Below are 25850 nucleotides of genomic sequence, written 5' to 3' on the forward strand. Positions count from 1 at the left end.
CTGCCACCAGGAAAAAACCCTGACAAGGTGTTTCTCCTGCCCCTGCAACATGTTATGTAGATCCAAGGTAAACAACCCTTCAACACTGAAACTGTAGCCAAAACGGAAGCCTGCACACAAGCAGTGCTAGAAAAAAGGACTGTGCTAAACCACCTTACTTGGTTAACAACATCTGTTAAGGGCTAATGTTTATGCTACTTTATTCAGATTTCAAGCCAATACCACTCATATGCCACAAATGAAAGGTTAACCCCATCCTGGCAAAAACACTAAAAAATCTAATTTTTTTATTTACATGTGCTCTAACCACCCTATAACTTACGTTCACAAAAACGCTGCATCTCCCTCTTAACTTTTCACCTTATTTTTTCAGCTGCTGTGAACTTTTCCACTCCTCGACAAATTCTTTGAGGCACCAAAGCTGTCAATATTATTTTAGAACTGACCAAGATGCATCTACCCTCAAGGTCGTTCTTTATTTCTTTTATCATGCCTAAACCTTATAGTTGAATAAGATCATACTTGCCCTTATATAAAAGTAAAATGCCACAGCACACTCGAACCAATACCAAATTAGACAGGAAATGCAACAATTTACCCCATTTTGTACCCCCCACCCCACCAGTCAATTTTAATCCCATCACTACGGAAACCCAGATTCTTCCCAAAAGGACGATATTCAGCCTGTTTCACTGCCCATTTAGTAAAATAATCCCCAATGATCTAAATGGAAAAGAAAACAACAAAAAAAAAGAGTTAACACCAACATTAGGGTTTTGCATCCTCAATATCTGTGAGGCCCTGATATAACACATGCCACAATCATAAGAACAATGTCCTAAACTAAAATTTCTTGAGAAGTGCTCCTCCGTGGCATGGAAGGAAAACACAGCATATTTCTAAAACCAGTACTTGCACTGCCATACCTGCACTAGCACTCAAACGCCTCCTGCTGAGATAATCTGCTTACCGCATAACTAGCTGGAGGAGCAGATTCATCTCAATGGTTGTAGTCAATGTTCTTCGCTTTAGGAACACACCCTTACTTAACTGGTCATTTACCTTTAATGACACACTTACACACCCGGCCATGACCGCTGAGAGGGGCACTATCCGAAACCTCACCAGCCGGGGAGGTTCACTAAGAACTGAGGACTCATCAATAAGAAGAAAGGGGCATAGCGATAATTATCGCTATTGCTTGGTTAGAGACAAAATTTTACCGCTGAGCTGCGGCGATTTTTATCGCAGATAAACCTTGGTATTACCAAGGTTTGTCACAAATGCGATAAAAAACGGCCGCAATGCATGAATATCGCTGAAAAGTCAGCGATATTCATGCATTACCGAGCTAATACTCTTAGCCATGTTATCCACCTCCCATTGGATAACATGGCTAAGAACTTCTCAGGGCAGGTGTTAGCTTTTGGAGATATTCGCGAGCGCGAATATCCCCAAAAGTTGGTAATAGGAGATAGCGATGTTAGCGACTGTTTCCAGTCGCTAACATCTTGGCACACCCAATTTGCATGTCATTAGTGATAAATATCACTGACATGCAAAGTGGGGCCCAAGATGGTCGCTATCTCCTACTAGCTGTCGCTAACTGGTGTTAGCGACAGCTAGGTAATAGGGAGATCATTTTATCTCCGCTTTCTTGGCTTTTAAAGCCAAAAAAGCGGAGATAAACCCCCTTGATAATATGCCCGTAAGTCCTTACCCACACACCTACCTTTACTCTTGCTTGTAGTTTTCATTTTCTTTTGCAGCGAACACACCGGAACATCCACTGCAACACCACTCGCCACTGAGCGCTTTGGATGGGACATACCCAACCATGCCTGAGATAGAACTCAAGGCTTTACCAAGTCTTCCCTCCCCACTTCACAGATAATCCTCGAGGCATCCTGCACTGCCACTGAATTTGCGGACATCTTTGAACCCGCCCTACAGTATCTAAAGACCTAAAATATTTTGACAAAAAAGCAAACAAACACCCTATGTCTAAAGGACAAGTGTTGAATGATGCAAATTAAAACATGACCACCAACTGAAAATAAAAACCCTGCCCCGGCGTAAAAAGGACCAATGGGCACTACCCAAAGGACCTAATCTGAACCATTTGTCCGAAGCTACCCATGGGTGGACATCGTGCGGATACCACCCAAAGGAGCCCTCATTTGATTTCAACATGGTATTGTCGGTAATAAGCTTCAGCTTTTCATACAGATAAGAAGCAACACAATTAAGCACATACCTAGTATTACCTATTAAAATTGACAAAATATTATATTGCCACAATCTCTACAATAGTGGTCAACCTATTTGCCTACTTGCCAGCCACGCATTGTTAGGGTTCCCACCTGACTGGTTGATTTTTAGACCTCATCTTTAAATACTTCAAACTGCAAATGTAAGTAAAAAGCACTTTTAATGTTCTATAGCTGTGTAACGAACCCTGACTAATAACTAAAGTATACAAAGGTGGAAAAGTCATGGCGCAAATATCTGCGGTTTTGTCTGCAGTCCTGTTTAGTGCCATGTCCGGCCCAGTTTTCCGACTCTTCAAACAACAGAAAATGGTTTGACTTTTTCTCCTAGAAAGGTGGCAAGCCAGCATTTAAATAAAAAATTATTTGTGTCGTTAGATCATGGCAGTATACTTTTAGTGTGTGTGCCAAACCCTCCCCCCCAGTGTCACCATTTTGAAACTTGTGGCAAATAGGACAGGTTACGCACGATGTACATGACCATTTGGTTTTTAAACTGGGCATTAGTTGAAATCCTCTTTCAAATGAATCCTCTATAGTTAGAAGAGAGCAAATTTCTACAATCAACATTCCTACAAAGAAACAAAGAGTTTGTGATTATACGGTTTCCCTTGCCACACCAATGCCAGGTACTGCCACATAGTGTGTCTGATGATCATGTAAGTCGTAGAGGAAGCCTCGAAATTAAAACCATGAAACTTAGTTTATTTATGCATGCGTTCTTTGGCTTCAAAGCAGAAAGACTAAGTGAGTCACAGCTTATTTTTGGAATAAACGGGTGCACAACTTCGTATTCAAGCGTCTTGGCTGTTGGTAAATCAAATCATGGAAAATTATTTTTGAATTTAACTAGTTTGATTCAAACTAGATTTTTTTTTGCGGCCGCGGACACTGACTGCGGATTGCTGACAGCGTGAGCGTGAGCCGACGGCGAGAGCGTGTGACGAGGTAGCGGTGAGGGGAGGAGCTGAGTTGAGTGAGTGCGGCGGCGGCGGCGAGCAGCTCAGAAACGGACCATCTCCGTGCGAGCGGACCAGAACTTCCCAGTGCAAGTTTTGCGAGCCCCACGGGGGGCGTGGAGGTCGGGCCGAGGTGTGGGTGTGCTGAGTGCTGAGAGCGCTGATGATAATCGCTGTGGCTGTAACCACAGTTGTTACTACTGCTGTCTGCGCTGCTGCCGGCTGAGGAAGTGGACGGTGAAACGACAAGCAGGGACACGGCGGAGGCGGAGACCCATGCCACGGTCGGTAAGGTGGGGGTTTCTTAGACTTAAAAAGTGAGAAGAGAGTGGTGGTGGCGTCAGCTTGTCTGCACTCATAAAGCGTGCACCTTGACTAAAGCAAGCCCCGGGCAAGCTCTCTTCCCTTTGGTCGCCCCGCCCTTTAATCCACCTGTAATACCGCCCAGTGGGTTCCTTGCTGTCTTGGGTCTTTTCATTCTTCCCCGGCCGGTGTAAGCGCTGGATCCAGGGCTGTGCTTCACTCAGCCTCACTCAGCGACCGCGCCTCGGTGACCAACTTAAGCCTGGTTGTTTTGGGTCACCGTTTTTTGTGCCTGCTCTCTGCCCCTGCCCCTGCTCCCCCTCTCCTCCGTCCCCATCGTGTGCACCACTTGCCGCCACTTGCCTAGGCTTTCCGCTCTCAAAAGTACTCCCAGTCCTTGCCCTGCTCCCCCCGCCCCCCCTCAACCTTAGCTTGCTTTCCCCGCTGTTGGTACCACACCTAGTCGCTGTCGGGCCGCGACGGCCCTTTCGCCCCCGTTGTGCAGCCTTTCTGGTAGGGGGACTGCATCGGAGGGGGAGGGGTGGCCGGCGTGGGCCGGGGGCGAGTGGTCAATAGGGACCTTCAGACAGGAGCCAGCAGGCGGGGGACGGGGTTGGGACCAAGCGTGCGGGGGGGTGCCACATGCTTAAACCCTGGCCATGCAACCTGGTTGGCCGGTTGGGTTCAGATGAACACAGCCCCAAGACAAGTCGGAGTGACCACTCCGGGTTTTGCAATTTAGCAAAACATCAAGCAAAACAAAACTATAACCAAGACACCACAACCAAGCAAACCTGGTTAAACACTGCCAGCAACATTGAGAGAGTTTGCAAGACGTCTCCTCCCGTTCAAGCCTACATCTTCACTGGCTTGAACAGCCCTACGAACAACACTACAAACACAAAGAGGATGAGATCAGGGAAAACAAGAAAACCTCCGCCAATAATAAAACGGAAGAAACTTAAGCATTCAGAAATAGCTGCGGAGCACCCCCCTGCGAGTCCACAGTCTCTCAAGGCCACACTGAAGGCCTCCCAATCCCTACACAACGAAGGACAACACTCAAACAACACGGGTTTGGCTCCCTTACGTGTTTCATCCTCGAACGGCGTAAATCCCCTCACCCTTCTGGACTTTTTTAAAAAAGCACCGGGTGGGGCCAAGTTGACCTCTCCTCCTCAATATCAAGAGTCAAATAAGCCCTGTGTGATAGAGCGAGCTGCAGATCTAAATACGTTTCCGCCCCAACTGCAGTCACCAACGACCAATAAACCCACCCTGGTCAAGGACATGTACATCCTTAGCTCCTCACCCTCCACCCAGAACACCTTCCCGGAGGATCCATCTCGGAGAGCTTCCCAAAACTTACCACCAAGTCTTCAATCAGCTCCGAGTCAGCTCTCCCTTCAACAAGACTTCTACAATCAAGAGGTTTGCCTTAGACAATCACCACCTTTGACATACACGGGGAGAGACTCTCAAAATGCATTACCAAGTCACCAACTCTCCCCAAGACTGCTTTTGCCCCAATTTGATCCCCCTGAGCAAGAGGTCTGCCCCAGTCAACCGCCTCCTTTGTCTTTAACTTTCAACCCAAGCCCTGAAGCATGGCAACTTCAGCAATCAGTGAAGCCTTTAGTTCTTTTGCCACAAACTCACGGAGTGCCCAGGGAGGGCCCCCCAGCATCACATTCTCATTTAATATTTGCACAAACACATGTTCAAAAGACTCCTGCATCTAATTTTGAATTGTTCAGCTCCCCCATTCCTCACGCCCCAAGTCCTTCTGAGGGAAGTGTACATTCGGCAATTCCCCAGCAACAAAACTCTTGTGCATCGCCAGTAGAAATAACTGCCCCCCCCAAATCCACCCCAAAAAACTGACACCAATGATCAACTGTTAGCGGACCTGTCCATTTTTTTCAAAAATACCCAGAATTCGCCTAACTTCATACCAAAAACAGACTTACAGTCAGATGCTCTTACAAAATTGAGTATTTGGCCCCAACTACTTCTCACCTTTCAATCAACAGTTACTGCTTTGAATTATCACTCGGACAAACTGGACATCCAGGTTGACCTGCTGAACACTTTAGCACTGTTCACAGCAGGGATCGATAATAAATTGGACAAATTAAACAATCTAATTATAGGAGCACAATCATCCTCCAAATTAGTCCAATCGGTCTGCTGCTGCTCGCCTATTATCGATTCGCTATAAGCGAGGTTAAGCAATTGAAGGGAGGCAACCAATCTGAAACTTTCCTCAAGCCAAATCAAAATTTCTCAACTATGACCTCCGAACCGCTCAACCCTCCGCACGGCTTAACGGCTGTGCTACAGTCGAGCGGGGTGGCAGAACCTGTGGCAATTGTCCATCGAGAGGTCCCTCATAGCTCCATGGGCCCCCTCCCCATGGCAGTGCTGCCCGCGACCTCGGCCACAAGTACTGACCCACCAAATGGGGACCCGGAACCCATTAGCACCAATAGGGCAACGGCGTTTGCCAGCCCTGCCACTATCTCCACACTGGACACACTCTCTGCCCCACCCCTCCATATTAGCAAGAGGGAGCGCAAACACCAGCGCAAACAGAGAAACAAACTAAGATTATATCAAACAAATGATCTCCCCAAATTATTCCTGTTATTTGTAAACGCTAGTAACAAAAAAGCCCAAAGCGTCCCTCAATTACCTCCCAGGGCAGCAATTTCCAGTAAAAGCATACTTAAGGACAATTCAAACCCGAGTGTCTGCCAACAAACCTTGAGCAGTAGACAGGATTGCACCACTACAGCTGTAATCGCAGCAGTAACTGAGTCTCAACCCCCCACTGCTCCACTAATAGCCAACTCCAGTGACCCAACTCAACCAAGGACCAAAGCCATGACAACACAATTTCAATCTGCCCGTACTTCTAGTTTGCCTCGGCAGGCTAACTTAACTATTAGTCCCAGTTTCGTAAAAGTAATCCACAACAATAAATTTATCGAGGCAAACTCAATTATTGGGCCCAGCACTGTAACAGAAGCCCATACCAACAAATTAACGCCATCCTTAAACAATCAGACACCAAGCAGAGTCTTACTAAATTCTCTTCAGTCCCGACTGGGCCCAGACGCGGGTTGTCCAATAGTAAAAACTCTTCATCCCAATACAAGCCCTAGCAGTAAGGGGGTCAAAGGTAACACACAGGGTGCTAAAATACTCTTCGCCCCAGAATACATCTCAAAGGGTCGACATGACACCCTTAAAAGGTCAAATATAATCAAACTAGCGAACGGAGTACCGGGCTTTGAGGCGTTCAAAACAGAAGACATAGAGTCTATTGAATTCTTGCCACCACGAGGCAATCAACCCTCTGAGGTAACCCTGGTGTCACTTAAATCAGCAACCTGGGCACGAGCATTCACTGAAAATAGTGCAATTTTTCGGGAATGGGGCATTAAAATCTACTCCCATAACCCCCCAGGTTATCCTTTGCAGCTGCTTAACCATCAGGACACCCAGAAAAAAGCCGAAACTATAGAATCAGGAGCCAAACCTAGGCCGTACTCTATTTTAAGAAACGCCCTGGGGACAACGGAGGGGAACCCAATTCCCTTGAACATAATCTCCAACCTGGGGAAAAGAAAGACTGGGGGTGGCTTCCAGCAGCCCTGTCTTGCAACAAAATGGCTTGACCCCAAGAATCTATTCTTTTAAATTCAAATTGTAAGACCTTGGTCCTCCCGACACCCAAAGCCCCCAATTTCGGGCCGGGATTCCTCATTTACTTTGTGCTCATGGAACATCAGTGGTTTCCATAACAAAAACACCAATTGGGATACACACTCTTTTATATTTGGGCACACAGTAATAGCACTTCAAGAAACATGGGCCACCCAAAACACCCCAGTTACAGGCTTCATTGAATTTTGGAAACCAGCAATTAGAGACCGCCCTTTCGGTCATCCCAAAGGGGGCCTGTCGATCTATGTCTCCGAAAATCTAAAAGGCCCGATTGTGTCTTTAAATTTCTACGAAGACTGGTTACTGGGTGTCAAAATCTATTCGTGGAGCAAACAACGTCCACTCCTGTTGCTTAACATCTACATCAATCCCACTACCCGCACAAAAAGAGCCATCTAACTCGTCTAATGAAAATTGTGCGGGCCCTGGCTGTGGATCAACCTCACGCGGACTGTATAATCACAGGGGACTTCAACACCAATCTATTTCAAGGTAATACAGAAGATTGTGAAGGGCTAACCCCATTTTAATTTGCAACAGTCCAAACCACCAAACCAAGGCTACTGCGGTCTGGGAGAACTCTGCGTGCTGCAACTCCACAGCGCAGGATTTCTGGTAATAAATGGAAGATCCAAAAATGACACTCCTCCAAATTGGTCTTGGACAAACGGCCGCAAGCACTCCTATTTAGATTATACCATCTGCAACTCGGCTTTGCTGAAACACCTGGGCAACTTTAGCATCCACCCGCGAACTGAAAGCGATCATCGACCTCAGTCCGTAATTTTTAAAATAAATCCAGAGTTCCACAAAACCGCTCCAAACTCATTCACAGGAATGCACTGCGACAATTTGAAACGCCTAAGATGGAGCGACGACATAATACCCCTCGTCAAGGAGGCAAGCCGGGCTTTTATTTCAGACTGTTCTGACCCGGGGTTTTCTTCAGCCGCAGCATGGTCGACGCTTTGCGCACAACTGATATCCCTTTTCCCAATCAAACACCACTATCAGATGGACTCGGCTAGTCGCCAGCACTCAATCTCACGAGAAACAAGGGCACTAAAGACATCTAGGAACAGTGCCCTGCGGTCTCTAATGAAATCTCCGGGAGATGTCGAGCACCTTAAGGCGTATAAATCTGCACAAAAACTGGTCAGGCAGGCAGTACAGAAAGAAAAGCAACTACAAGAAAATGAATTCTGGTGCAAATTACTATGGGAAAGCAAAAATTGCAACGCAAGAAAATTCTGGGCCTTAATTAATCGCCAAAACTCCAGCAAGTGCAGCTTTGGGTCAGCCAATATTCAAGAAGCCAGTTGGTTTACTTTTCTGGGAGAGCACTTTAAGTCCCCAGAAGGAACAGCGCTTACAGATGCATGTGCTCTCAGGCTGAAGCAAACAGGTACAAGTAACAGCTGGAGTGGTTCCACTGGTTGCTTGGACCCATGCACCGATGACCTCCAGATCACCCAAGAAAGAGTCACTCCAGTATTGTTAAAAGCAAGATCGGACGGAACCCCGGGCCCCAATGGCCTTCCACAGAATTTATTTAAATCAAATGTACCATTTTGGTCGGGTCATCTAACCAACCTTTTTAACTACTCTCTCAGAACCTCAATTATACCGGATTCCTGGCGTGGGGCAATAATCCACCCAATTTATAAATCAGGCTCCCATTCATCTCCAAATAACTATAGACTAATTGCTCTCTTGGACATTGAGGCTAAGCACTATGCTGGCATTCTCCTGAATGAGTTGAGAGCATGGGTGGACGTGAACAACTTGATCCCAATGACTCAAACAGGCTTCACTGCTAAATCCGGGACCATGACCAACTTATTAACATTGGCCATAATTGTTGACAAAGTTTGCGCCACATCCAGGGCGGTTTTTTGTTGTTTCGTTGATTTTAAAGCCGCCTTCGACCGGCTCCCCAGGGCAGCATTATGGGAAAAGTTAAAGAAATGGGGAATCCCACGAAAACTCCTAGAGGCAATCATTCAGTTACACTCAGATACATGGGTTCAGGTGAAGCTGGGGTCCGGCACACATTTCTCCCGGAAAATCATGACAACCAGGGGTCAAGCAGGGTTGTGTGTTGGCCCTGCTTCTCTTTAATCTGTTTATAGCTGATTTGCCGACAGCCTTAGAAGAAACTAACAGTCACCCACCAAAGATGGGTGGAGTTCTCATAAGCAACTTGCTCTACGCTGACGATCTAGTGCTTTTTAGTCTCACACGAGTGGGGTTACAAAGGCTCCTAGCTAAACTATACAATTACACCACTGTAAATCAACTAGAGGTTAACCTAAAGAAAACACAAGTGGTTACCTTCGGTAAAAAAAGAAAAGCAGGGGGAGGATGGTTGTACAACAACATGAGTATTGCAGTAGGAAGCACATATAAATACCTAGGGGTTAACCTTGATTCAAGGGGCAACCTTGCTAAACAACGTAAGGAGATATCAGTTAAAGCTGTGACCCTACAGGTGACCCTCTCAAAGCTCTCAAAAAAGTTGGCCGGCCCAAGCCTAACACCTTTACTTGAGGTAATGAGAGCAAAAATTGGCCCGACACTGGCATATGGCATTGAGACTTTTAAGGGTAAACTAAACAAGATTTTAAACCAACATGTCACTAAAATCTATAAAAAGGTCCTCCGCTTGCCCAAAAGTGCCTCTGCTGCTCAGATTAGGCTAGAACTTGGCCTATTAAACTACGAAGTCTCTAGCACTGGCACGTTTTTAAATTTTTGCCATAAACTGAGACAAGCAGACGTAGGCACATTGGAGTCACTAGTTTGGCTGGATATCATCAAGAAAAACCCAGGGGGCTCGTATGGTCGCCTTTTTAAAGACTCCATCCTAGAACTCTCTGCGGGCGACCTATGGGACCTCAACCCCAGCGTGTCAGTGTTTAAAAGCACCGTCAAGAAATGTGTTAGAATGAGTTCCCTCATTATTGATAAAAACCTCCTTGCCAAACGTAGACACGGGCTATTATGAACTCGTATGGGCGTTTAGCTCCCGCATCCTATCTGTCATGCACGTATTCTCTGCACTTAAAACTTAGTTTTATGGCCATCAGACTCGGTGACTGGCAATTTCTAAAAGATCTGCCAGGCTGGCGCCGGATGTCTGATGTACTATGGTGCAGAGGGTGCGGAAAAACGGTTGAAACAATGGAGCATGTGATTTGTCTCTGCCCAGCATTTATGTCACTGCGCAGACTCAAATTGAAAGCGGAGTGGAACAGGCTGGGAATTCGGTCTTGCAGACAGGCAATTATCGCGGCCCTAAGCCCAGAAAACACAGCTTTAAACATAGGCCTCACAACCTACATTCGCCTTGTATATCGCCTCCTGTCGACAACAACCTAAATCAAATTGCAAGATTTTTAAACTGTTAACAATTCTTTTTATCTTTGCATTTTCTTACAACCTGCTGCTATTGAACTGTTGCTGCTATTTTTATTCGTATTTATTTTTGATATCTGTAACTATTTGCTAACAGTTGTTTGGTTCATAAGTCCATTATTGCCAATTACTGGTACCATAACTTTCTTCCCTTTTAAAGTTAGTTTAATACTATTTGGATTGTCTACATTGGGGAGTTGTATAATGTCTCTGACCTGTACTTACCCGTCGCTGCTTATGTGTTGCTAGTTTTTAGTTTTCTCTTTTTACATTGTGTATCGCTGTTGGTGTTTCTTTTAAGGATGTTATTTTATATCCAAATAAAGATTGCTTAGTAAAATTCAAAAACAATTTATTTGATTTGATTTACAAACAATAAAGACGCTCTGATTCTCCACTGTTTTTATATTTCCAGTGAGTGGATTTCCTTAGGCAGTGGAGAACACAAGTACTGCATCATGTTTAATTGTTTTCACCATTTAGGATATTATGAAGTGGAACTTAAAGCACACATGGCAGTTGAACAATAGGTAGCCCCCATATATTTCAAATCCCACCACAGTGCCAGCATACAATTAAACGCCCAACTGCAAGAATCCACAGTTATTACCTTGCTTTTTTTTAATTACACCATAGTGACTCAGACACGGCCACACCGAGTACCAATGCTACTACTGCCTTTCAGTAAGGTTAGGGCAGAGCAGGAAAGGTATGACACACCTCCCCCTACTCCCTCTTGCGTAATGAGTATACAGGGGAGGAATGAAGAAAGCAGCCAGCTGCACCCCTCCTATAGACAGCACCTTCTTGTGATGACTAATAAATTGCCCCACTGCTCCTAGTGCAGTGCAAAATAAGAAAAAGAAAATGATTACAACAAGACGGTATTATAATTTTATTTTACTGTGCCACTCATAGCAATGTTAGTGCGGGAGAGTGGGGCTCAGCTCGCTGCTGTCAGAGGGAGCTGGAGTGGTTTGCACTCCCTAAGTGTGCATGACGATTTGGCCGGCCCTCTTGGGCTGGCCAAACAGTCATGCGCACTTATCATGTTCTTCAACTGTATGTGTTGCACATGCCGGAGGACAACATGTCCAGTCTCCCAGGCACTGAATGATTGGTCAAACAGGCAGCAAATACCAATGAAGATGCTGCTGATGTAGCATTGTTATGGCTTGGAGAGTCCAGGATCCTGGGTGCTTCGGGTATGCAGCAGAGTGAGGACGAAAGAGAGGCGTGCAGTTGAGGATGGAGGACAGGCGTACAGTGATGGCGAAGGTATTTTTTTCCCCCGCCTCACCACCCCCTTTTGAGGCAGCCGCCACTGATAACGTTTTACCACCCATTACCTGGTTCTACCTATGAGCCTGCCTCACACTTTGCCACTGAATTGAATGGAGTTCTGTGAACTCCTCCCAGGGCCATGGTGTAAGCACCCCAAAAGAAACCATATTAACAGCAAATGTAAGTCGGCACCCCCTCTGCCATGATGTCCCTCCTGTAGCTTGTGCCTGCTGTTCGGAGAATACCTCGCCGAGAAGGCACATGCACAGCAGGACCGTACCTCTGCAACGTCTGTCTTCTAGCCCAAACCAGATGTCTTGCCCAGGATGCATTTCTTCCAAATAAAAGAAGGCATCATCTTGTCCACCAGTAAAGTTGAATCCATTGAATTTAGGGGAACACTAACACTCAGCTTCAGGGTATCTCACCTATCTAAAAAAGTACATTTGGTTGGTTAAAATGTCTAAAAAAATGTAAGAACGTCTAAAAAGAAAAAAGAAATGCAGCAGAAAAAAGGAGCGAGACTGAAAGGCATGGGAGCGTAGACATGCAAATGTGCAATGAGATGTCATGCAGGCATACGTGTAATTATTTTGTGCCCAGGCAGATGGATGGAATGTAACATATGTGGGCCATGAGAGAATAATGAAGGATGTAAAAAGAAGATGGAGCGACGTCACCGAATAGGACTGAGAGGCATAAGTGCGTGAGCATGCTGAAAAGTGTCATCGAAGCATGCATGTGATTTTTATATACTTTGGCATGTGGGACAAATTGAGAGACAGTGCATCTTCAAAAGTGATCTATACTTTGTTAGATGATGAATAATAGTGTGAATGGGCGAAGTACAGACTCATGATGCCAAGGTTGCTACCGCAGTTGATGATCTGTGGCTCGTGTATTATTTTGCTGTCTTCATCAGTTCTTGCGTTGATCGCAGAATCAGTCCAGCTACTGCATAGAACTTCCCAATTTGTGCGAGCTCCATCAGCACTGTAGTGGTGTAGATAAACATTAGAGCCTCCTTGCATGATCTTACATTTTGAATGAACATAGTTCTTAAATATAGGCTTCTGTTAAGCCTGAGGTGCCTATATTTAAGTACTATGTCTCACCTATCACACCAGTTGAACCCAGGGAGATCAAAGAAATATGAATATCAACTCACTTAAGGCGAGAAAAAGTCCCATAACCATAAGGTGTTCCAGTTCACCTGATATTCATGATGGGAAACAAATAAATGAGGATAAGGCTCCCAATGAAGCCTCACAGATCTTAAATCTGAACCTGCCGGTAGATGTCGGGGAACCCTTGAATATATCTTCCAGCCAAACATCAGGAATGATTGGTCAAAACTGCCATTAAAGAGAGCACAAGAGGCAGTCAAGAAGTGGGCAGTGGGAGCATGAAATAGTCCACAGAATGTTTGCAACATGACAAGGGGACCTGCTATGTCCCATAGTTTGCCCTTCAGTTATGATTGTGGGTTGAAGCTTGTTAGACCTGTCATTCTTAGAGTGGTCTTCGCTAAAAGATTTTATCTCACCTCCTCCATTGTGGCTGAACTCATTTTTGATGGCCTTAGGACCCTGCACTTTATCACTGATAACCAGTGCTAAAGTGCTTGTGCTCACTCCCCTTAAACATGGTTAGATTGGCTTATACCCACGTTGCATATTTAATTTCCATGTAAGTTCTTGTAGAGTGGTATACTATATACCCAGGGCCTGTAAATTAAATTCTTCAAGTGTACCTGCAGCACTTATTGTGCCACTAACTCAAGTAGCCCTCTAAAACATGGCCCAGGCATCGAGGATTCTCACACGTTTCATTGACGTCATGAAGGTGTTTTTATTGACAGATTGCAAAGGAGACCGAAACGTTGACGTATAACCCATTCTTCTTTTTAGTTATCGTTAAGAAAAATGTGTTGAGTTCTGAATCCTATTCACAGGCCAGACCCAATTTCTGATTTATGCGGAGATGGGAATTTATACATTGATGAATACTATACCTCCATCCTTGATTTATTCAAGATCTCTGTTACAATGTATGTGAGAATTGTTTGCTTTCGAATCCGTTTCTATATTTTGGCTATAAATCAACTTATTATTGATACACCGGGCTATTGTAATTACCTTACTGAACTAATTGTGTAAGTTTTGATTTAATTAATTTGTGGTGCCATATGTTGCCACTATACAGAAGATACATTGAGTTAAAAAAACAATCAAATGATTCCCTTGAAGGCGTCTTTGCCTGTTTAACTTTACTACCCAAGCCCACAAGGGTATATTTGGTTGCTCAAAGTTACTGAACTACTTTTAGAAAGCTGGCATTTTTCTGCCCTTTGCCCTTTTGTGCCTATATCCTGACCTGGGTCACATCACTGGGTGTAACTGACAGTTATAGCACAGACACAGAGCAAGCAGTGATCACCCACCGAGGACCACCAACTCAAACCCCTGGCCCCCTATCCAGGAAGCCCAGCCTATGATTCGCGCAATGCAGACTACCAGCTGAGATGCTCTCCATGCTCCTGTTGACATTCTCCAATGCAAACGAGACTCTTTGCACAAAACTTGAGAAGGTAAACCTCAAGCTAGACTATTCTGGGGCTGTATTGGACTCTTTCTCCATTGCAGTTGGCCTGAACTTTTGAATTTCACCCAAGTCAGTGCAACCAGCTAGCCTTGGTTGGCGCTTTCTGCTTTTAGGTGCTAATAAACAGTTTAGTCTTTAAAACCTCATTACTCTGTGTCTACTGATTAGATTTATGTTGTTTTGGTCTTTCTTTATTTATTGAATTAAGCTCTATTTTTTATCCTGGTGTGGGAATTCTTTAGTGAGGAGTTTTCACAGTTTTACTGTTTGAAGCATTACATATACACTATGCACATTGCCTATAAGTGAAGACTGACTATTCGGCACCAAGCTACCACGGGGTGAGCACAGGTTAATTTGGGGGTTTGCTTCTGTCTTACCTTAAGATGGATTTTGGTTGCTGCATGACCAGGGATGACACTCCAGTCAACCAGTAACCCACATTCTCACAACATTTACCACCAAGTTGTATATTTGTTTGGTTACTGCTTTTCATCTTAATTTGAACAATTGTGATTTACACTATTATTGATATAGATCCTGATTTATTCTACAGGACACAGTGCATCATGATAAATGCTAGCATGCAGTTTCCACAAAAGATGATGCAGTTGCAGAGCATGTCAATATACTCGCATATTGCTAAGGAGCTTTTACTAAGACAGACCCTATACAGAATCGTTAGGCCTTTCTGAAAAGGCTAATCACTAATGCCCACATGCATCAAGGTAAATTGCATTCGCAAACGGTGCGAATCGCAAAATTCGGCTGTTTGCGAATGCAACTTCCTTTTTTGGGATTTATTATTTTTTTTCATGTTTTCGCAATTGAAGGAATCGCAATTTTTTTGCGATTTCTTAAATTGCGATTGCATTTAAGAAATCGCAATTTGTGATTTCTTAAATACAATGCATTAACATTTTTTTGGGCGAATTCGCAAATAGGAAGAGGTAAATTACCATGAACTTGAACTTCATGGTAATTTGTGAAAACTTAAAAAAATGCACAAAAGTGCATTTTTGAAAGTTTCATTTTACACACACACATGCCCTTGGGGCATGTGTGTGTGAAAAATGTTCTTAAAGTTTAATTTCAGGGGTGCAGGGGGGGTCCTTTGAACCCCCCCCCCTGCACCCATGAAATAGCATTCTCATTTTGCGATTCCTTAATTGCGAATCGCAAAATGAGAATGGCTTCCCATTGATTCCTATGGGCCTCTAGGCCCATAGGAATCAATGGGAAGGGATTCCTTAATTGCGATTCGCAAATTGTGAATCGCAATTAAGGAAAATTAAGAAATCGCAAAAAAAAATGCGATTTCTTAATGCATAGCATTTTGCGATTTCTTAATTGTGATTCCTTAATTTTCGCAATTAAGAAATCTCAAAATGTAACAATGATGCATGTGGCCGTAAAAGTCTTGATGTGACCATAAGTCAGGAAACACACTGTAGCTCTCAATCTGCAACTTGAAAGTGATCCAATTTGTATCCAATATAACTCCATTCCCCTAGTCAGAGAATGGGGATTTGGATCAAACGAGGAGCAGCACTAACATAGATCAGAAATGCAGTAAAGAGAGCAATATAATAGGACTGAGAGACAGTCTATGCATCCATGTACTCACCATGTGATCCACGTATTTACCTATTCTGTCTTTAACTTAATCCTAGGAGCAGGGATTGCAAAACAATTTTACACTCAGAATGAGATAGATCAACAATCTGGTTCAATACCTACTCTATCCACTCTATTACAATTAATGACATTTGTATAACCTTGTGTATATTTGGTTGGAACAGTCAAAAATAGGCAAAAAGAACTAGACAATTTATCTAAACCTAATACACAAATAACACATACCCAAAAATATTGTTTCCTAACCTCCAGTTCAAAAACAGTGGCAATACTAATATAGGCCCACATGTTCTGTTTGATCATGCCCCAATCACATGCACATTAGACCTCATTAGATATTAGTGAACTCACCTCCTCGTGGTATCACATTGACCAAGCACCAGGAGACTCCATAAAAACGTCCATGGAACACTATTTTGAGGATAATGATGCTGTTGAGGTAACCTGAAACATGGGGCTGGATGTGGTAAAAAAAATTCGCTTATTGAAGCTGGACAACTCAACATAAGATCACAGGGACCCAGAGGGTTTATTGGGAAATCAGTAAAGTTAAAGGGAAGCTAGAGAATCTGTATATGAAAGATAAAAAATGGAAACTACTATATATTAGTCAAACATATTATAAAAAAGGGGAAAGGCTAATAGACTGCTAGCCCACAAGCTTAAGGAAAATAACCCTAGAAAATACTTAAAGAGAAAAAATGATGACGGTGGCGCAATATGCACTGACATGGTCAATATTTTGCTGAGCGGTCATGCCTTTAACTTATCTCTACCGTTCAGAATCCCACATTGAAAGTTACCAAGTTACATACATAAGGGATATTACATTCTCACATAAAAATAATAGCGGAGCTCAAGGAACCTCTTATGCCTGCAGAAGTGCCCCAGGCCCGGATGGCTTCTCATTATCCTCTTATATAGCATACTGTGAATTACTAATTGGTCTACTCTAAAATGTTTTTAACATGTTTCTCATGATGTCAGACTCTGTGAATGGCTTGTTACTTAAGCCTGATAAAGACCCCACAAATTGCATGCTGTATAGGCCAATTACCCATTATAACTTCAAAGTTAAATTCTTCACTTCTGTTTTATTATGTTGGCTAAATATTATCTGGCTACTACTGATATTGGATTGGTAGTCAAAATTTGTAAGAAACTGGGAGACGAGAGACAATATTCGGATGGCAGGCAACCTGATAAATGTTTGGGAACAAGGACAAATTATAATAATGCTTCTCCCACTGGTTGTGGAGAAGGCCTTTGATAGGTTGAATAGGCAGAATCCATCAACCAGATTTGACCCTCAATATGATTGTGTCTATATTGATGAATTGTACACTACCCATTGCAAGAAGTAAGGTAAATGGAAAACTACACTTGCCTATCAATCTGTCCGGGCCAACAAGGCAGGGGTGCCTGTTGTCCCACCTTGTTTTTTCTTTGTCAACGGAGCCTTTGATTTACAAAATTACAGCATTTCAGATATCAGAGGAGTTTAATTGGATAGGGAAATGGATGATGTGCTGTTTTATCTGGGCAATCCTGATACATCACTACCGTCTCTTTTAGAGGAAGTCTGAAAATGTGAAAGAGTGTCTGGTGTTCATATAAACTATGTGACAACTCTCTCTTGCATATAATGGGTTGTCCTGGGTATTGTGTAATTGGAAATCTACTTATAAAATTCCATAAAAGGTCTCTTCAAATGTAATTTGCTACCTTTATTTAAAGATATTTATAGAGAGGGCAAGCTGGCAATGACATGGGTTCGAAGAATAGTGCCACCTCCCTGGGGCATTGTATAATATATATGCAGGTGGGTCCTCTGGGCCTGCTTGTGCCCTGGGGACTGCCACCTCCCTGATACAAAGAATGTAAAATAAATGCAGGGGGCACCATGACTCCCCCTCAGCCCTGGGACCACCACCTACCTGGGGCTCAAAGAAAATAATAAAGGGGGTCCATTGCGGACCCCCGACCCTGTGAACTACCACCTCCCTGGGGCTTATATAAACATTGGAAGGGATACTAAGTGACTGCTCCTGCTACCTCCTGATGTGCCCACACTTTGGTGTTAGCTGTTTTACTTTTGCTTGGTGGGAGCTGAGAGCTCCCACCAAGCAAAAGCAAACACAACTCTGCTTTCTGCAAGCCAGAGCTATCAAACAATTCCAGCTTGCAGAAAGCAGAGTTTTCATCTGATTCCCGTCATGCAAATGTGCATGCAGAGCAACAAATTAAAGCATCTGCTCTGACAGACAGGGTGCTGCCTTTCAGCAGCCTCCCATCAGTCACAGAGAAGCCAGCTCCCGTAGGAGGAGGGGAGCCAGCAGAGACTGCGGGGGTCTTGATACTCCCCCCGCAGTTCCCGACAGGGGTCACTGGATGTACTGGGCACACCCAGAATATAGAGGCAAGGCCCAGGGGATGGGGTCCTCTGGGCCAAAATTGGCACTAGAGCCCTCCTCTCCTATTAAAATTAACAAAAAGTCTGGTCACTGGGGGATTGTGCTCCCAGGTCCAAAATCAGCCTGGGAAGGAGAGGCACATGGCCCCCTTCCCCATAATATAATGTCTAACCCCCCTCCCCTAATAAAAAAAAGGGATTACTGAGATGTTTTTGGAGACCAAGGGCCAGATGTAGGTGGCCAATTACCGGTCGGTAACGGCCGAATTCGGCCGTTACCGACCGGTAATTGGATTTTGAGATGTAGGGGGCAGAATCTGTAAATTTACAGATCGGTAAATTTACCGATTCTGTAAATTACCGAATCAGTATTTTTACCGATTCGGTAATTTTGAGATGTAGGTGGGACTCTTCTGAGTCCCACAAGCCTTACAGAATCGGTATTTTACCATCAAATTCAATTTGATGGTAAAATACCGATTCCGGTGTGCATGCACATGTGTGCATGCACACCTGTGCCATATGACAGGCAGACCTGCCCTTACGGCAGGTATGCCAGCCACATGGCACCCAAACCTGTTTTGGGGGTGCTAGAGGGTGTCAAAGTGACACCCCCTGCACCCTTGTGAAATTCGGTATTTACCGATTCGGTAAATACCGATTCGGTAATGCCCATTCATTCCTATGGGCTTCAAAGCCCATAGGAATGAACGGGCATTACCGGTCGGTATTTACCGAATCGGTAAATACCGACTTTTACAGATTCGGTAAATCCACATCTGGGTTTACCTACATCTCCCTCCTTATATTTTACAGATTCATAAATACCGAATCGGTAAAAATCGGTATTTATGAATCGGTAAAATATATTTACCTACCTCTGGCCCCATATCCCCTTTCTCCAACACTTTAAAAAAGCACCTCCTGGTGCACTACTAGTTTTGGATGAAGTCCCCTTGGATGCTGATGGTGCTTGAGGGACAAGAACACCTCCAGTTACCTCCAGTAATTCTCACACAGCAGGAATGCTGAGTTCATCGGAGGCCCCAGCCCCTCTCTGCCACTCTGTAAACATGCCTCCTGGTGCACTACTTGATGGTGGATGAAGTCCCCTTGGTTGGGTGAGTGTACTTGAGGGCCAAGAACACCTCCTGTTACCTCAAGTAAGTACCAAACAGCAGGATTGTTTAGATCTGGTGGGAGGCCGCTCTGCAAATGTACCTCCTAGCACACTACTTGTTAGAGGATGAAGTCGTGTTGTATGCTGAGAGTCCTCGGGGATGGAGAACCCTTCCTGTTACCTCCAGTAAGTCCCAAACCGTTGGATTGCTGAGAGGTCATCGGAGGCCATCCCCATTTCTTCACTATGCTTCAAACGTGTGTCCCGGTGCAAGTACCCCTCCTGTTATCACCAGTAAGTCGCACACAGCGGTATGCTGAAGAGTTGTTGGTGGCACTACCCCCTTTCTCCAACACTCTGCAAATGTGCCTCCTGGCACACTACTCGTTGGGGGATGAAGTTCCCTTTTATGCTGAGGGTCCTTGGGGGACAAGAACCCCTCCCTTTAGCTCCAGTAAGTCCCAAACAGCCGGATTGTTGAGAGGTTGTCACAGGCCCTGTCCCCTATCTACATCAAGCAGCAAACTAGTGGTTGGAGGATGAAGTCCCCTTGGATGCTGAGGGTCCTTGGGGGAGAAGAACATACCCACACAGCTACTTACACACCTACTCAGAGTCTGATACAGCCACTCATACATCCATTCACAAACCCATACATTCACTCATAAACCCACTCACACAGCTACTCGCAAATCCACACAGACACCCACATAACCACTCAGACACCTAATCAGAGACCCATACAGCCACTCACAAAACTACTCGCCAACCTATACAGCTGCTCGAATACTCACTCTGAAACGTTAGATGTTACAGTTAGCAAATACAATTTAAAAAAGCTTTGAAATTCACAAAAAAACAAAGGTTACAGGGACTTTATAGTATGAAATAGAATTTAAAAAATCCTTCAAAATTTATAGAAAAAACAAAGGTTACAGGGATGCTATAGTTAGGCTAGTATTTCACTCATACAGAACCTGGGCGTACTACAACATATGCCCCCAATGCACTGCTTATAACCTCACATATTACATCATTCATGACATGGTGAGTGACATCACTGATGACATCTCCAATGACATCACTGATGACATCATCCACAGAGCCACTCATACATCCTGTCCCACACCCACACAGTAACTCATACATCCACTCTAATACCTGTGCATTGACTCACCCACCCACTCATCCATAGAGCCACTCACATACCCATTCACTCACCCATGCAGACTCTCACACAGCACTCACTCACCCATACAGTCACTCACACAGTCACTCACTCATCCATACATCTACTCAGACACCCACTTATTCAACCATACAACTATTCACACACCCAGTCACTCACCCATACAGCCTCTCAATATAGCCACTCACTTACCCATACAGCCACTCACATAGACCCTCACTCTCCAACACAGCCACTCAGACAACCAACCAGTCAGCCATACTGCTACTTATACACACAGTCATGCTCCCATAAAGTCACTCATATAGCCACTAAGCCACTGATACAGTTACCTTGCATATCCACTCACAGACCCATACAGACATTGACACAGATACTCACTTGCATACACAGCTACTCATATACCCAATTTCTCACAAACCCACTCACTCATTCATAATGCCACTCACATACCCACCCACTCACCCATACAGCTACTCACACAGTCACTACTACACCAATGCAGTTACTCACATACCCACTTGTTCACCCATACAGGTACTCACCCATCCACTTATTTACCCATATAGCCACTCACACACCTATAAGGCCACTCAGACATCGACTCTCACATGGATACACATAGTCACACATCCACTCAGATAATATATGTTAGAAATAGTATCACTAGTAGAATACAAAGTATATTAATTTAACTTTTGTAGTACCTTAATATATATGTTTAACATTCACAATCAGTGAATGATTTAATCAGTTATGTAATTTGAGATGGCATCAGTGATATCATTATTCATTTCCCTGAGCTTGCCTTGAGTGATGTAATCTTTGCTTTCTTTAGTGAATTTCTAAGGTTTTTCCTAATTATCCGAAAAACCATATGTTTCAGCTACTTTATGGCTAGAAATTAGCACTTAAAAAACCTTAGAAATTCACTGAAAAAAACATAGGTTTTCAGGGATGTTATAGTTAGTTGGACATTTCACTCGTACAAAACCCGAGAAATTCTGCCGTTATAGTTAGTTCAGCTAACTATAACTCGTGCCCCCGCAATGCACTGCTAATGATGTCACATATTAAATCATTCATGACATGGTCAGTGGCATCACTGATGACATCTCAAATGACATCACTGATGACATCACTGATGACATCATCCAGTGACTGTTTATCTTTAAAGTTTAAATATGTATTATATATATGCCAAGGTGTATTGAAAAATGAGTGGGTGTATAAGTGTCTGGATGGAGGATTTAGTAGGTGCGTGACTGACTGTTTAAGTGAGTGATTACATGTGTCTTACTGAATGCATGGGTTACTGACTAAACTGTGTGAATGTCTATATAAGTCTGTCTGTTGTTGTATAAGCTGCTGCATGGGTTGGTCAGTAGCTGCATGAGTGTCAATATGAGTTATCGATTGGTTGCCTGAGTATTTGTATGGGTGCCTGGGTATGTGTGTGGGTGGGTGGAAGGTATATGAGTCTGTGTATAGATGTTTGAGTGGTTGATTAACTGTGTGCATGGGTTCAAGAGTGCATGTGGGAACAGGTCTGTATGGGTCGGTGAGTGTGTGTATGTTTGTGTTGGTGAGTTAATGGATGTCTCAATGGTACATGTGCAAGTAATTAACATATGTAAAAGACAGTGTATTTGAGAGTTGAAGTATATAAATGACTACACGTGAGAGTCAATGATTGTGAGAGTGGCTGTATAGATCTATCATATCATATACTTCTATCATTGATTGTATAAGAGAGTGAGTATGCATTTATTTCTGTTTGAATAAGTCATGTGGTGTGTGTATAACTATAGGTCAGTAAATGGAAGTGTGATTAATTCTTTGCATGACTGACTACGTGTGTGAATAACTCTGGATGAGTGATTGTGTGTGAGTGTCTGTATAGGTGTATGACCCATGCACTAACTCATGCACTGCTACAATACCCTGAGTACTACTCATGCAGTCCAGCCATTCCCCTGTCACTACCCATGCATTCCTCCAATCACCCATCAGGCATCATGTACTTATAAAATCACTCTGCCAATACCCAAGCACTTATAAATTCAGCCAGGCAGTCTTCTTGCAGTACTGTAATCATCTAGTCACTACCCATGTACTTATGTAATGACCCAGGCACTAACACATGTAGTGCTACAATCACTTGTGCACTTCTCATTCTATCCTAGGTCCGCCTACACACACTGCTTATTCACATCTTTAATTACCCTTGTGGTACCCATGTAGGTCAGCAATCACCCTGTCACTTCACGTGCACTCCTCCAATCACCCAGCCAGTACCATGTACTAATCCGATCACTGCGACAATATCCAAGCACTTATAAATTCACTATGCACTCTTCTTGCAGTGCTCTAAGCATCCAGTCACTACAAATGTACTCAAGCAATGACCCAGTTACTAACACATGCACTGATGCAATCCCCTATGCACTACCCATGCATTCCTCTAACCACTTACACACTTCTCATTCGCTCCTTCGATTCCCCAGGTAGTACCCATGCAGACCAGCAATCACCCTGTCACTCCCCGTGCACTCCTCCAATCACCCAGCCAGTACCATGTACTTATCCAATCACACCCTCAATACGCAAGCACTTGTAAATTCACAATGCACTCTCCTTGTAGTACTCTAATCATCCAGTCACTACCCATGTACCCATGCAATGACCCAGGCACTAACACATGCAGTGCTACAATCGCATGTGCACTACCCTAGCAGTCCTCATATCATCTACACACTGCTCATTCGCACCTTCATTTTCCCAGGTACTACCCATGCACTCCAGCAATCACACTGTGACTCCCCGTGCACTCATCCAGCAACCCAGCCAGTACCATGTACTAATCCAATCAATCCGCCGATACCCAAGCACTTATAAATTCACTCAGGCACTCTTCTTGCAGTACTCTAATCATCCAGTCAGTACCCATGTTCTCATGCCATGACCCAGGCACTAACACATGCAGTGCTACAATCACATGTGTACTACTGATGCAGTCCTCTAACCACCTACACACTGCTGATTCGCACCTTCATTTTCCCAGGTCCTACTCATGCACTCCAGCAATCACACTGTCACTCCCCATGCACTCCTTCAGCGACCCAGCCAGCGCCTTGTACTAATCCAATCACTCTGCCAATACCCACGCACTTACAAATGTACTTTAGGCACTCTTCTTGCAGTACTCTAATCATCGTGTCAGCACCCATGTCCTCATGCAATTACCTTGTCACTAACACATGCACTGCTGAAATCCCCTAGGCACTACCCATACAGTCCTCTAACCACTTACACACTTCTCATTCACTCCTTCAATTCCCCAGGTTGTACCCATGCAGTCCAGCTATCACCCGGTCACTCCCCATGCACTCCTCCAATCCCACAGCCAGTACCATGTACTTATCCAATTACACCGCCAATTCCCAAGCACTTATAAATTCACCATGCACTCTCCTTGAAGTAATCTAATCATCCAGTCACTACCCATGTACTCATGCAATGACCCAGACACTAACACATGCAGTGCTACAATCACATGTGCACTACCCATGCAGTCTTCTAATCACATACACACTGCTCATTCGCACCTTCATTTTCCAAGGTACTACCCATGCACTCCAGCAATCATGCTGTGACTTCCCATGCACTCCTCCAGTCACCCAGCCAGTACCTTGTACTAATCCAATCACTCTGCCAATACCCAAGCACTTATAAATTCACCTTAGGCACTCCCCTTGCAGTACTCTAATCATCCAGTCACTACCCATGTACTCATGCAATGGCCCAGGCACTAACACATGCAGTGCTAAAATCACATGTGCACTACCCGTGCAGTCCTCTAATCACTTACACATTGCTCATTCGCACCTTCATTTTCCAAGGTACTACCCATGCACTCCAACAATCACACTGTGACTCCCTGTGCACTCCTTAAGTCACACAGCCAGTACCAAGTACTAATACAATTACTCCGCCAATACCCAAGCACTTATAAATTCACCTTAGGCACTCTCATTGCAGTACTCTAATCATCGTGTCAGCACTCATGTCCTCATGCAATGACCCTGTCTCTAACACATGCACTGCTGCAATCCCCTATGCAATACTCATACAGTCCTCTAACCACTTACACACTACTTATTCACTCCTTCAATTCCCAAAGTAGTACCCATGCAGTCCAGCAATCACCCTGTCAATCCCAGTGCACTCCTCCAATCACCCAGCCAGTACCATGTACTTATCCAATCACTCCGCCAATACCCAAGCAATAATAAATTTACCATGCACTCTCCTTGCAGTACTCTAAACATCCAGTCACTACCCATGTACTCATGCAATGACCCAGGCACTAAGCATCATGTTACCACTATCCAAACATTCATAAAATAACCATATAGTAGACTTGCAAATCTCCAATTAGCATTTAAAAACCCTTAGAAATTCACTGAAAAAACCACAGGTTTCAGGGACGCTATAGTTAGTTGGACATTTCACTCATACAAAACCAGAGAAATTCTGCCGTTATATCTCACGCCCCTGCAATGCACTGCTGATGTCACTTATTACATCATTCATGACATGGTCAGTGACATCACTGATAAAATCTCAAATGACATCACTGATGACCCACTGGAATAAGGAACTACCAGCCCCATCATGCTTTGTGCAGGCAAGGAGATTTGCCAGCCCACTTGGGGTGTGACTTGTATAAATGGAGGGAAAATGCTGGTAGTAATGTTTGGCCATCCTGGTTTGCAGTTGTCTTTGAAAAAGGGCGCAAGCCCGAAACACGTTGTATTAAACTGCTGGACAGTGTGTTTTTAAACAAATGAGCTCCTGTGTCTGCTTACTTCCTGGGAGTGCATCTCACAATAAGGCAAACCCTTTCAATCCAACATTT

The 25850-nt window shown here is 44.2% G+C and overlaps 1 protein-coding gene across 4 annotated transcripts in view; it reads left to right on the forward strand.

The window, feature by feature from the left end:
• Nucleotides 1-3268: 3268 nt before the first annotated feature.
• Nucleotides 3269-25850, forward strand: part of LOC144761284 (cysteine-rich secretory protein 3-like) — a 410824-nt gene continuing 388242 nt past the window's right edge. For 2 of the 4 annotated variants that reach the window (XM_078646731.1, XM_078646735.1), the window contains exon 1: nt 3269-3517. The gene's annotated coding sequence lies outside the window, so the exon portion shown is untranslated. Of the gene's footprint in view, nt 3523-25850 lie in introns of all 4 variants that reach the window. The other 2 variants (XM_078646732.1, XM_078646734.1) reach the window with 2 other exon arrangements.

The sequence above is a fragment of the Lissotriton helveticus genome, chromosome 6 (assembly GCF_964261635.1).
Source record: "Lissotriton helveticus chromosome 6, aLisHel1.1, whole genome shotgun sequence".
Lineage (NCBI taxonomy): Eukaryota > Metazoa > Chordata > Amphibia > Caudata > Salamandridae > Lissotriton > Lissotriton helveticus.